The 11,131-nt window shown below is 41.5% G+C and overlaps 2 protein-coding genes across 2 annotated transcripts in view; one reads left to right on the forward strand and one right to left on the reverse strand.

Moving 5' to 3' along the window:
* The window catches only part of LOC121645114 (zinc finger protein OZF-like), a 352,747-nt gene that overhangs the window by 161,675 nt on the left and 179,941 nt on the right, over positions 1–11,131 (reverse strand). The gene's annotated exons all lie outside the window — the stretch shown is intronic.
* Positions 1–11,131, forward strand: part of LOC121645098 (zinc finger protein 420-like) — a 1,096,702-nt gene that overhangs the window by 66,235 nt on the left and 1,019,336 nt on the right. The gene's annotated exons all lie outside the window — the stretch shown is intronic.

Consider the following 11,131-nt stretch of genomic DNA (forward strand, 5'->3'; position numbering starts at 1 on the left):
GCAGCCTTGTTCCTGAGCTTATGACCTTACACACCACCGTAGATGACAGAACACAACAGCCAACAGTGAGGGCCGAGGCAAAGGGATTCATAGAAGTCTTTTGAGGTATGAGACAGTGACTGCTGTTCACATTTTTCTTGGCATTTTTGAGCAGGCATCCCCTCGTTTTAAAATACTTACAGACAAGAAGAATGGATGTCATCACAGCTCAACGTCTGATTGAGGGGACAGAAGAGGGTCTCAGGGAGTGTGCTAGGGACTTTGAAGGAGTTAAATGTGCAGCTGATGAGTTTGTGAAATGGGCTCATGGAAAGTTGCAAGAAGAAGAGGAAGAGTATGAGCTGGTAGTGCAGACTGCCCTTCCTCAGAGAAGGTTTCGAAAAAAGAAAAGAATGGCAGGAGAGCTTGCAGAAGATGAGCAGCTGGCATCAGCTGACACTGACTTCAAGGTCAACATTCACAAGGTCATTGTGCACACGGTGACAGACGGTATCCATAGAAGGTTTTCTGCCAGTGCAAAACTTTGCTTAGATTTCTTCTGTCTAGACCCTCAAAACTGTGCTCATGTGAGGGAAAATAGACTCACTAGCTCAGCTCTGGAAGACATAAGCAAATGTCTGCTGAAGTTTGAAAACAGAGCTACAGTTGGCACATTATGTAGTGAATTCTACAGGCTTGCATGTCAAATCAAATCAAACTTTATTTATAAAGCACTTTTCATGCTGGGCAACACAAAGTACTTTACATGAAAAATCAATTTAAGCATATTAAAAACAAAACGAGCCTTTGCACCCATCAAAGAGACTACATAAAAAAACAAAAAATCAGTCTTTCATACAGTTGCACGCACAAACATGCATGTATACACACAAAGCAAACCCCCCACACACACACAAACACACCACCACCACCCCATTCTGCACATGACTCCTTGATTTCTGTCTCTGAACTAAAAGTAGTATAAAACACTAAAAGTGATAAACATCTGGCTTGATGCTGCTGTGATGAAACAATATCATGGGGATCCATCCACACCAGGAGCCAGTCCACCCATGTCCTACAGCGGCTGCCATCATGGCAACCACCCCAATCAGGGCAGACCGGGGCCCACACCACAGACATAGAGCTGCAGAGCTGCTCTCGCCGAAGAGTTACCAGGTGTTAACAGGTGCATATTAAATGATATCGCCCCATACCAGTGAACCAACATTTTCTCAACATAACCCTCTTGCTGTCTTTGGGTTTTTGAAACCTTTGAAGTAAATGGTGAAGAAACTGAAGCATTGAAACATCGTTTAGATCTTAAATGTATTGTTTCTCTCGCAGGTATTGACTCTGGAGCAGCCCTTTATATTTCTCCCATACATCTATAAGGAGAACATCAACCTTTTTATCACACTTGGAGAGTCATACATACTCTTGGAGACGGTATCATACATAAAATTTTTATTCAATACTCAATAGTGTATTTACTGTGCAAACCTCAACAGATTTTCCTGCAGATTTGAGAAGGAGCTCTTCACCCCTGCTCCTCCTCTCCCTGCACCTGGATTGTCCTGGGACCTATGCACGGATCCTGTTTGTGGACTTCAGCTCTGTGTTCAACACCATCACCCCCCCCTCCCTCTGCACCAAACTGTCCCAGCTGACTGCGCCCCCTGCCCTCCTTAAGTGGATCCTCAGCTTCCTCGCTGTCAGAAGCCAGCAGGTGAAGCTGGGGCAGTTCACCTCGGACACCCGGACCATCAGCACTGGTGCTCCCCAGGTATGTGTCTTCTCTCCACTGCTCTTCTCTCTACACCAATGACTGCACCTCCACTGACCCTCTGTGAAGCTCCTGGAGTTTGCAGACAACACCACCGTCATTGGTCTTATCCAGGACGGTGATGAGTCTGCATATCGACAGCAAGTGGATCAGCTTGAGGTCTGGTGCAGTCAGAACAATCTGGAGCTGAACATTCTCAAGATGGTAGAGATTATTGTGGACCTTAGGAGATACCCCCCTGCTCTGCTCCAACTCACAATCCTCAGTAGCAGCGTGTCCATTGTAGAGAGCTTCAGATTCCTGGGCACGATCATCTCTCAGGATCTGAAGTGGGAGCAGAACATCAGCTCCATCCTCAAGAAGGCCCAGCAGCGAATGTTCTTCCTGCGGCTCCTGAGGAAACATGGACTGCCCCGCAAGCTGCTGCTGCAGGTCTATACAGCAGCCATCAAGTCTGTCCTGTGCTCCTCCATCACTGTGTGGTTTGGAGCCACCAATTAGGACAAGACTAGACTACAGTGAACTGTGAGGACTGCAGAGCTCATCATCATAATCCCCCTAACCTCCACTCAGGACCTGTACTCCACTAGGATTCAAAGGAGGGCAGGGAACATCATAAAGGACTCCTCTCACCCTGCACACAGTCTGTTGGAACTGCTCCCATCTGGTAGGTGCCTCAGAACCCTGCAGACCAGGACTAACAGGCACCGAAACAGCTTCTTCACCACTGCAGTCACTTTATTGAACACTTAAACGGCTAACCGCATGCACCTCATCAGTCACATGTTTCATTTAATTTTATACCACTCCTCTACTGCACCTACTGTATATAGTGTATATTGATCTGATATTGGTAGGTGTAATTTGTATTTACATATATTGTCCTATATGTAGTAGACACCACTATATGAGTCTGTTTTTATTACTTGCTACTTATTTTGTTCCTTTACTTATTTTATCATTTTAACTTATCCTGATCTTGCACTAGAGTGACAACAGTTAATGAAAACTGTCTAATAGGGGGGGCATGTGGCACCAGTCCACAAACATAACAGCTGTCATTTGTCAATTTATGAGCTGACATGTTTGCAACCTGCCACCAAAGATTATCAGTGTGGTCATGATGATCAGGGTGTGGTCGTCTCGGCGGTGCCTCCGTAAGGAGGGTGCTTCTGTCACCTGCAGTCATCTGGCGGGTTGGGACGGAGCTGGGGTGCGTTGTGTTGGGCGAGGACCAGTTGGATCCAGGTACCAGAAGAGGAGTGTGATGAGAAGGATGGTGCACTTCATGTCGCCACGTGGAGGGTAGACTACCTCACACGGGGCTGACCTCAGGGATTATTCTGCCCTGTGGTTGAGAGGTCAGCTGGTGGAGCTGGGCTTGGTGGATCTTGGAACCTCCTACAGTGGGATGCGTGGATCCACGTGGACCTTTCAGCGACCTTCACCACTGTGTGAGTGACCAACAGGGCCTGGAAGGGACCCAGCCACCTTTTAGACCGCATGTGCTTCCTCCTTGTCTCTCTGACCAGGACCCAGTCCCCAGGAACCAGGGAACGGAAGGACCCGATGCTGGGCATGGCAGGCCTTCCTTAACCACAGTGTACCTGTGAGAGCTTCTGAAGGGGTCAGTTATTTGGAGTGACTGCGTTAGTTTCTCCTTTTGCAGGTCTCCATTAGCATAGTGAACAAAGATAAACCAACAATGTTATTTGTGGGTCCTTATTTGCTGTAATAAGGATCTCTTCTAAGTTGAAAATCTTCTTCTACTTTCCTCAGTCCTTCATCACTTCCTGTAGTCATGTTTGCTCTAAACCATGACAATATCATAATCCGTGTCCTAAATTTCCACAAGTGTAACACCTTTCTCCCTCTTCAGTCTTTCTCTTGCTATTTTGTCATCCACCCCGTCCTCTCTGTCCTCCTTTTGTGGTCTTAATTATATTAGTCCAGTCTATTGTACGAGTCCATTTAATTGTTATACTTTGAAGTAGGTTTGTCACCCTAAGGTGAAGTGCATCATTTCCTGGGGTAAAACAGCACTTTTTCATTTTTACTTACATGTATCATGCTGCACAAAAATTATTTGAATAATTTGTGAAACCATATGCAGTGAATTTATTTCGTATTTTATCCATCATCCCCCTTGTTGAGACATGGCGAGGCCCATGGCTCAATAGTGCTGACATTTGTGTCCATTGTAAAAAGAAATTTAAGTAATGCTATAGGATGTATTTGGCAACTAACTTTGTGAAAAGGAGGAGGTTCAGATGAAGGAGGTTGTGCTGGGGGAGGATAGAGCACTGCGTTCAGATCAAGGTCATCCTCCTGTTCCTTCATCATGAACTCCATTTCTCCCTTATTCTCTGTCTGTTGCCTTTACTTTAATGTCTATAATCAACAGGTGCATAATGGAATATGTAATTTATCAACAAAAGGACCCTATGTATTGAAATATCTTACATTATCCCAGGAAAGAGTAAAATTATTCATAAAACATTAACATTCTTGTATGCTTGAATCCTGAAGTTGCCTGTTTCTGGCATCCCCCTGTGAAAACAATCTTCATCAGCACAAGTACATGTGTACATGTTGATAATTTTCTCCACCTGTAGAAGTTTATCCCAAAATGTCATAAGGGTCAAAGTCATGTTTGATTTTAAAATGCACATACACATATTTTACAAAAGAGATTCAGTGTAGATGTCTCCTCCTCCTGTAAACAGATTATCAGTCCTGCTTTTCATGAAAATAAATGTGTGTAACTGTCAATGGCAGCAGAATTAACAGCGTTATAAAACAGCAATCAGCCTTCTGTGGAAGCAATCCTGGATAAGAACCTGCTGGAAGAAAAGTTCATTTAATATCAGTCCATCAGTCGTCTGTCTTCAGGTCAGAGTCAGAAAACTTTGTCAAAGTCACGTCACTCGTTCTGCACAGAAAGGCCGAATCAGAGCAGGTCAATTTTCCTGCATTCATGAGGATCCTTAAAGTTCATTTTAAAATTATTTGGAAAACATTAATTGTTTTGGAGATTTTTATTAATGCTTTCAACTCCAAGATGATATGGACTCAGACCCAATTGGAATTTCTTTGAATAATGTGTCCATCATCAGCCAAATGTGCTTGAGCAGTATTTTCTCTTTTAGTCTTTTACAAAACCCTTTTGTCATTATTATTATATTTATAAGAGAATCAGTTTAAAATATCCAAGGATATCAGACCAATATGAAATAAGTTTTATTTTCTTCTGGTATCTCAATGGTCATTTTATAGTGCATTTTCTTGTTTTAAAGCAGAGTTAACAATGACCTAAAAGGTCATTTTATATGCCTCAACATTTGTTGTTTTAGTGTTTAAGGTTTTCTTTCTTTTACTAAAAGTAATTTGCACACAGTTAGGTGTGATGACAGTTAAAACAGGAGCTCCTTTAATTTAATTTAAATTTCATTTATACAGCTGCATTTTCTTTAAGTCTTAGGAAATTCCCTCTAAGCAATTTATTTATTGATTCATCTGTTTTCAGACAGATTTCAGATTCTTAGTTTGCTCGACTGAAAAATAAATCTATTATGTCTTCAGTTTGTATCTTTAAAACTGTTTCAGATTCAATTCTTGTTTAATATAGATTATAGATACAGTACCAAGAGTATTAAAACCTTAACTTAAGCCATTTGTTAAAAAAAACTTAAAAAAGTTGGAACCCAGAGACACACGAACAGTTTTGGTGCAAATCACGCACACACTTAAAGTTCTCAGGAAATCAGGGGACTTGCAGTTTGCATCACCACAGAGAACCAAGCAGGGAAACTGCTGTTCGGTATTTACAGAAATGTACATAAGGATCAGTATGTTGGCATTTCCACCTCTGGCAGAAAGATTTTACTCTCTCACTGCTTCAGCTGTAGGAATGAGAGAGATACCATCTTATCAGATCCTGGGTGAAAGGTTAGACGGTAATCTGGAGGAAATATAAATTCATGTGTCAGTGAGTAACAATTAGGATGGTCTGAAGGGATCTGTGAGGGAGGTCCGGACACTCCCTCACTAAGCAGGTGCTTTATGGTAATACGTACACCTTGATACCATTTATTTGTTGTTTTTGTTGATGTCTCAGTTCACTAAAGATGGATCCTATTTGGTGTATTGATGCATTGATTTGGGCTTATTTTCAGTATGTTTTGATTTATTTCTAACCTCTCTCTATCTCTCTGAGGTGATTTTGGAGTTCAGCACAGTCATGGAGGCGCGCCCATGAGTGTAGCTGACAAGAACCTGGTGTGCTTGATTGGCACACTCCAAGTGGCCTGAAGAGAGGGGGGGGGGGGGAGTTGGGGAAGGAGTAGTTAGTTTTTCTTTACTTTACTAGTTTTAGTTATTAGGTTAATTTAAGTAATGGTTATGGTGTAATGTAATTTAGCCTTTTTTGGATGGTGTTAAGCATTAGTTTTGTATTGAAGGGTTTTAATGGGCCACCCATGTAAATACACCTCTGCTTGTTGAGTCTTGGTGGTGGCCATAGTCTTTATATACCTTGTGAGAAATGTGAGTCGAGGAGAGGATGAATGTATGCACTATGTAAATGCTCCGAAGCAAGGATTAAAAAGAAACAGAGCTCTGTCAACTCTGGAGTCCCATGTGGTCTATTTTTGGATGTGCAACTCAGTGGACGTCGCCATTCTGCATTTTTAAAGGTTTTGGCTGGAGCTAAACCGTACAGGATCAAATAAAGAAAACATTATTTTCATTTTGTTTTACTCATTTCTCATTTAAAAACAATGAGCCGATCAGTGTTGGATAACTGAGGAAAGGTTGTTGCCACCAGCTCGCTAAACCTGTTCTGTTCTTTCTAAATCATGAAAGCAAAACAAGACAGGGTTAGTAGCTCATCATGTCATGTTATGTTGTCATGTCGTCAGTAGCAAGCAGATACTTCATTGCAGTGAGTGTGCGTGTTTGTTCATGTAAATGTGTGTGTACATGTATGTGTCTCTTGTTCCAGTTGTGAACTCGTCTTATGTGTGTGAAATGTCTAGAAATTAAGCTTTTTCTGTTTACTCTTTAGCACTTTCTTTCCATAAAAAGATGTAGATCTGTTTAACTTCAATATAGGGTTTTGAATTAAATCATTAATTATTTATAGTATGAAATCAGAACAATCTCACCATCATTGTGTTAACTGGTCACATGACTGCTTCCATCCCTGAGTCAGCTCTGCCGGGGACCAGTCAGGTGGCAAACCACCTTTTGCTTTTATGGCCAATGACCCTTTTCACCACATGGATGTTCTCTCTCGGGTCAGTAGAACCGGATGGTGTTCCAACCTCGGGCCCCCAGCACCCACCTCTCTGTTCGCCCCTCAGAACCCAGCGGCCACGCCACCTCGGAGCTGGTTGAAGAGCTCTTGTTCTGGTTTGTCCTCTGAATAAACGCATGATCAGGAGCGTTGTGGAGGATGGTGTTCTACCATCCAAAGGCAGATGTTTACACATCCATCAAACATCTGGTTTTAGTCTCTTTGAAACTCGAAGCAGAGGAACTCTGGTGGTAAATGCTGGAGTATCTTCTGTCTTTGTTTCTTGAATCCTATAGAGCATCAGGTGGAGCTGGTAGGGGTGGGTATCAGTATCAGTTCGTAAGACATAATGGTGATAGAAAGTTTATATATATATTCATATATATATATATATATATATATATATATATCAGTGGGACTTTTATCCCGGCGGAAGAACTGAGTCGAGTCAGGTGTGCAGCCTGTGAGCTTCAGGAGAGGGTGTCTCCGACAGAGACAAAGGGAGGGGAAAAGCAGAAAAAGGAAAATAGTGTTAATATTTATCCTACACAGTGTGTGTGTTTGTGTCTGAGGGAAGTTGCAAATGTTTTCTCTCAGAGATTTGATAGTGCTAAAAATAAATTCTCCCATGTATGTGTGTGTATAAGCAAAAGCATTCTTCATTGCAAGCAAAGTGTTGTTCAGATTTGACAGATCTCATTTCCTTTAAGGTAGAAATTGTTCATGTTTGACTAGTTTAAAAGAATATATTTATATATATATTTATATACTGTGAGCTTGTGTGTGTGTGTTGGTATGTATGTGTGTGTCCACCAACCAGGTCAGTTAAATTAGCAGGAAAAAGAAATGACTGATATTCAGTCATTTTTAAACAAATTAAGTAGAAAGAATCCAGTAAAATTAAAGCATTGTGATGAAGGTGTCCATAAGAAAGAAATGAAATTCTTATAAAAATATTTTATAAATGCAAATACAAGTCAGCTGAGACTCAAAAACTATAGTTTTTCAGATAGACTTGTGGATAAAATGTTCTATTTTTCTTTCCAAACAGACAACCAGCTTTTACAACCCGAAAGTGTCCTTGTGTGTATTAAGTATTCTGGAGCAGAGCAAACATTTCCTCAGCCTGATCAGATCATTTTACATTATCTGGATCTTTTCCAGGCGTAAATTTAGCATCTCCTTCTAATTTAGTTTTTACTGTTAAAAGTACCATTTTATTTCTTCATGAGATTTCTCAATCCTACTTAAACTGTTAGACAGAGCTTCGTTATTACCAACGTGTCCTCTCTGTCTGCTGCTTCAGAATGTCAGAGAATCTCCAACCACACACTCTTTGACTCTTTTTGTTATCTTCTTATTTGGTTTCATTATTCTTTCCTTTTATGCTTCAATAATTCACTTATTTTATTTATTAAATATTCATTTCTTTTTTATTTTATGCGGTGCACCTATTTGACTTATTTATGTACTTATTTTATTACTTATATTTATGCACTTAAATATTATTCTGCCTGGCCTTTTTATTTATTTTTCCCTTTGTTACATATTGGGGAGTCCCACTCACCCTCCTTCTCCTTTAACAGCTGTGTTTCCCATTATGCAGCTAGGATGTCTCCTGTTGGATTTTTCTTCTTCAAGTAGCCCACACTCAGGCACAAAAATTGACTAAAACGCCTCTTATTACCACCGAAGTTTTCACCTCAGTGCCGGACTAACCCTACCCTACCGCAGTAGAATAGTGACCTACCTTGTCTTCAAAAGATAGTGGGACCCTACCCTATTTTCATAAGATAGTGAGAAAAGGGTGGTAAATGAGACCCCGATATGAAAACTTCTCACCGTGTGTGGTTTGGGTGCTGCTCCACACGCAGACTTCGTTCTGGATATCAGTGGTGCCTGAACGGAGTCCCCCCGCCGTCCCCTGACGGTTAAGGCTGACCCAGGGGCTGAAGTATCCTCCAGGATGAGCAATCACGGGTTCTGGTCCTCCGGTCAGTCACTCCATTACAGTAGTCAATGGTTACATTTTAAACTCAGGTACAAATATTGCAGCATTAGCATTCAGCTGTGTTCTCTTTTCAGATAAGTATTCATTCCATCTACAGAAACATGAGACACGAGAACCTTCTGAGGCCTTTAACACATTTACTTTAGCGATAGAAGCAGTCAGTTCCATATCCAAATCTAGCTCCTCCTTTCTCCGCAGCAACCCCTTGGTACTCTTCTAAAGCATGCGTCTCCTTCAGCAGTCTTTGACAAGCCAAAAGAATGTCTGTCTCAGCCCCAGCCTTTAATCGAGCTGGTGATGTTGTGGAAGAAGCAGACTTGCTTACCACAGTACTACGTCTCTTTGTTCCACTGAACACATTAAAAATGCTGTTCTTTGTGTTAAGCTGGTCAAACAAGGGTCGGACAACACCACCTGGGACTTTCACCCGGGGAAATACACCAAGTGGTGAACTTACCACCAGGCATCCAGGTTCAATATGCACGAGGCAGAGACAGCAGTTCCAATAAACAAATGAATTTATTAAACAAAAGATATCAATTAAAATAACCAATAAAACCAGGGGGGTGAATTCAGTCCATGAAGCCCCTCGCTGATCGGTTGTAATGCCATGCGACAGCTACAAAAATGGAACATTTTTCTATTTTCTTGTGTCGCATCACAAGCCCCGTGTGCACGTCTACGTGAACGAGCACAACTTTTCACATGCGCGAATGTCGCATGTCGCTTGGCTGGAGGAGGGCAGCGATTTTCACCTAATCACACAAGTTTCATAGAAATTTATGGAGGAGCGACGTCGCCTCCCGTGTGTCTTCCCCATAAGTCAAGAGGATTTGTATCGATGATGCATTATGCATATGTTCCCTTCTGGGGATCTTTCAGTTGGTGGTCAACCGTTCATGGTGGATCCCATCCCTCAGCATTTGGTTAATTTCTGCCACTAGACGCTCATGGAGTGAAGTTAGCATCTTTAACCAGTAGGCATTGATCATGTCCGGGCCAGGTGCTGTCCAGTCTTCAAACTCAGATTCTTTGCTGGATATCTGCCACTGTGATGGTAACTGGACTTTCTTCAGGAAGGGAGCTGTGGTCCACTCTTAGCTCTTTTAACCACTGTGCTTCACTGTTATGTGATGTCTACTTCTCATATATGTTTTCCAGTTTTTTTCAGTCTCCAGCACTCATTCCACAACTACAGAAAATACCAAAGTGAAAAAAAAGACTACCAGACTCTCTAGTTGGACATTAAAACGAAACTGGTGTCATAATGAGGTCTCAGCTTAATTGAAACTGAGCAGCAATTATCATTTATTTTATTTTACAGTTTGCCAAGCTCAAAGTAAACTTAGAAGAGCTGGTGAGCAGGCCTGTGGGTGGAGTGGGCGGTTACGAACTCATGAATCTATAGATATTTTTATTACATTTTGTATTGATGATGTAAATGGTGTACTGTGTGCTTTTGCCATCATGTTGATATCTTTTTTAATAAGTATGATTCTGAAATGGTATCAGATCACAAGTAAATTTTGTTTAATCGTCCAAAGTATTAAGAAACAAAGGTTAAAACAACTTTTATTTAGTTAGACGTTTCTGCCCACCTACCTCCTAAAACCCAGCAATTCCTTTTTGTCCTCTGTGCAGGACATGAGTCTCAGACCTCTAAGTCAAGCATTATTTATAGTATGTATGTGAATGTTACTTTCCCTTTAAGAAGACAGGGCTAAGAGAGGGCTAAGTGAGGTGGAAAGGATTTTACAAAGAATTGTGGAGGGAGATTCAGACCTAGCGCTGTCTGAAGATGAGCTGGATGAAGGGGAGATAGAAGGGAAGATCAACACTCAGAGGACGATTCTGCAGCCGTTGAGGAATCTGACCACGAACCTGATTCTGAGGCAGGATAAAGGGATAATAATGGTCGTATGTTATGATCAGGAACAATGTGTAAACTAGGGTTGGGAAGTTCATTAGTATTACAGTGTGTAAAAATGGGAACAGGGACCATTATGAAGAATCAAATACCTGCACTGTGCAAATCGATGACACCAATGGAAATGGTTGT

The sequence above is a fragment of the Melanotaenia boesemani genome, chromosome 8 (genome assembly GCF_017639745.1).
Source record: "Melanotaenia boesemani isolate fMelBoe1 chromosome 8, fMelBoe1.pri, whole genome shotgun sequence".
NCBI classification, from domain to species: Eukaryota; Metazoa; Chordata; class Actinopteri; order Atheriniformes; family Melanotaeniidae; genus Melanotaenia; species Melanotaenia boesemani.